Consider the following 3,506-nt stretch of genomic DNA (forward strand, 5'->3'; position numbering starts at 1 on the left):
GCCGCTGTCTTTCTCTACCGTAATCACTGTAAGAGCTTATCCCCGTAAACTCCCAATGTCATGTCTCGGTTACAAGATCACAGGGCTACGGTTAGGTCATCGAGGTGTTGCAGTCCTATTCTTCACATTCAATTAAACTAATTTAAGACGAAATTATCATTGGACATGCACAGGGTGTATTTTGACTTCCTAATTTATATATTTTTACTTCACAGACTTAATAAACGTGTATTGTTTTCTGATTAAAACTTTATGTGGCTATAAGGGAGATATTTCATGATTATTTGGATTCCTTGCTTCTGCTTTGGAAAAACTAATGATCACTTACGTAAACCTCTATCAAATCGTGTGTTTTTCTTTGTCTCCCTCTACTGGCCAGAAGGAGAACAGCAGAATCTCACCTTTAACAGAAATGATGCACATCCTGAAAAATATAACGGCTATATATTGTCATTCTAGCTTTGTTTCTTCATGCAGAGGAGCACTGGCCATCGGGAGAACTGTGACATTTCCCGGTGGGCCGCGAGAATTTTTATTTTTTTTTGACTTAAGTTAAAAAAATGTTAGGAGGGAAATGTTTAGTGAAGACATAAAAGGTGTAAAAGGTAATACAATAATTTCCTTGCACCTTGAATACACGTGAGTGAACACAACTTAATTTATTATTATTAATTACATTTATTAATTTCAATAATTTTTTGTCATGAATCATGTCATGAATTTTTGAGTTACGAATATCAAGACGTTTTCTGAGAGTTACTCCAGTTGACATGAACGAAGTGTGCCTTTTCATAAAAATATCAGATATATTTTTTTCTGGAGACAAGAAAAAGTCATGAGGTTGTTGTTGTTTTTATTTTTTTAATTTTTTTGGGTCACTTGGCATAACAGAATAGCTACCAGTTTTTTGGTTATAAACACTTTGGAAAAACATAAGTTTTAATTGATTTCTTTTTTTTATTAATAATAGTTTTAAATAAAATTATTTCACTGCTTATTTTTTTTAAGAAATAATAAAATATTTTTCCAAACTACTTATGCTAACATTTCTTTCTTTTTTTCAGCTTTTAATGAGACTTTTATTTATTGTATTTATGTATTTATTATTATTATTATTATTATTATTATTATTATTATTATTATACATTTTTTACTGTTTTTGGACTATTACACCACTTCAACTTTTTATTTTAAGCCCCACAAAAAAATGTAAACATGACTTTGATCCCAGAAATTGAAAGCATGTTCAAAGGTGTATTCAAGTAATTGTTTTGTGTGAATTTTAATGTGTTTTTAATCATGTAATATCCAGACAAAAAAATAAAAATGAGCATCACGTCATTGGCCCATATATTTTTCACCAGGATGAAATTTGTGCATTTGTCATTTAGTTTAGCTTTGTTTTTATCTAACATAACATGTTTACATAAGCAATATAATAAACAATATCAGGGAGCCATCTCATACATTTCCTAACCTTTGGATAGTGTTATGGCTGCACTGTTGACAGCAATAAATGAACAAAATAATTGAGTCAGGCAAAGCTAAAAGACCTATTACTGATTAACTAAACAATGCTCATGTTTATAACCTGTGGCAGGTTGTATTGCAAAAAGATATGTTATTACTCTGAACATTATGACATGTCCTGTATAAAGTGAATTCACTTCCCAGTGTAATTACAAAATTTGCATATCATTAAAGACTTGACTTTCAATGTGCATCTGAGACATAATGATTGTTGAGCCTCACCTCTTTCTCATTGCATGCAAACTCTTGAAAGTCATAAACCAAAGTCTAAGCAGATAAGATAAATGGTGGCCAGGACAGATCTGAGTTCAGGGAATGATTTTAGATTTATGACAGATTTATGACAGTGTCATTTTATGTACTGTTTTAACACACCCATTTACATTGTGTTTAATACATTTACTGAATGTTTTGGGGAGGCCCCTCTCTCTCTCTCTTATCCATCCATCCAAATTGAAATATTTTTATAAAGAAGGTAAATTAACAGTCAATTTAGGGTTAATGGCATCACGTTATAATAGCAATGAAGTTGTAAAATCTTATATATCCTTACACAGAAAATGTTAGTAAGTGATTGTATCACACTATAATCATATTATGTTTTGTGGCTATGCTTTTGAAAGTGAATATTTTGACGACTACAGATTGGCCCCATTCATTCCAGAATTTTGCTTATTTTAAAGAAAAGGAGGGGCAAGTCAATATAATTTTTTGTGGTAATCAATATTATGCCACAAGTGCTGTCGACTGAGCTTAACTGGTATTGAACCCAAAACATTCCTTAAAGTAAATTAATATATTTAAATCGTAATCTGTTTCAAATCCAGGGCTGGACTGGTAATCTGGCATACCGGGCATTTTCCCGGTGGGCCAACGCACTTTGGGGTCGATCAGGGGCGGACTGGCCATAGGGAGAACCGAGCGGGCCAGTGGGTCGGCCGCGAAACGTGCCGAATGGGCCGTAACAAGGACAGTGAACCTCAACAGTTGGGCCAGTTGCCATGTAAAATCCCAGGCTAATTTCTCTTCCCAGTCCAGCCCTTGGCAAGTCTTTAATAATATAAAGTCAAAACAGAGTACATCGTGCTTTTATAGCTGCTTAACAGTATTTATAATGGGATTAGTTGATCTTTAGGTGTGCGGTGGGTTTAGTTTGATCCCTCATCCCACAGCATGGTCGTTGTAGTACACACCAAACAATTCTAGACAAACAAACATGAGTTCTTTCTGTCTCAGGATGAAATTCAACCATTATTTTTGTTTGGTGGCAGTAAAGATTCACCCCAGGGCAGCAAAATCCTTTGTCCCTCATTAATTATGAAGGCCTTTGGGTGGAAGTGGACTTAATGTGTAAGAGCTCATTAGAGTCGAGCCGAGGGTAGGTGGGATTTTGAATGGCAAAAGAATTCATTTGCTCTATGGAATCTCTCCCTCCACATTATGTCCACCTCACTGGGGTGATGTCAGAAAAGAAACTCTTGAACTATTATGAAATGCAGGACACATGGTTCTATAGTAGAAAGTAGAAGTCTTTGTCCTTTGTTTTCTCGATTGATTTTCTGATCTCATAATATCAGGTGTAATTAACTTTATTTGTTTAAACTTTGATTGTTTTCTATTTCCTTAGTTCTTTCCATGTCATTTCCCCTTTTCCTATTTTAGTCCCTATTAATCTTAAATCTCAGCAGTTGTTGAATCAATCTGTGAATGGGTTTGATTCATTTTGACATAATTTGTTGAGACATTTGTTTGCCTACCTAGATTACATAAACCATTCTCTGAACACTGTTTTAGAATCTACTTTCGTGGTGCCACTAAGCAGCTTGGTCATGTGTCTACAGGGCGAGAAGAAAGCATCAAGCACGCAGCCTTTTCTCCCCTGCGATATTAATGATTTACATTTACAACCGAGGGACCATAATTGTGAGTGATGCACAAGCCAAAGGTCTCGTCTATTACATATTGTCATCTCATTT

This window comes from Xyrauchen texanus, chromosome 19 (genome assembly GCF_025860055.1).
Source record: "Xyrauchen texanus isolate HMW12.3.18 chromosome 19, RBS_HiC_50CHRs, whole genome shotgun sequence".
NCBI lineage: Eukaryota > Metazoa > Chordata > Actinopteri > Cypriniformes > Catostomidae > Xyrauchen > Xyrauchen texanus.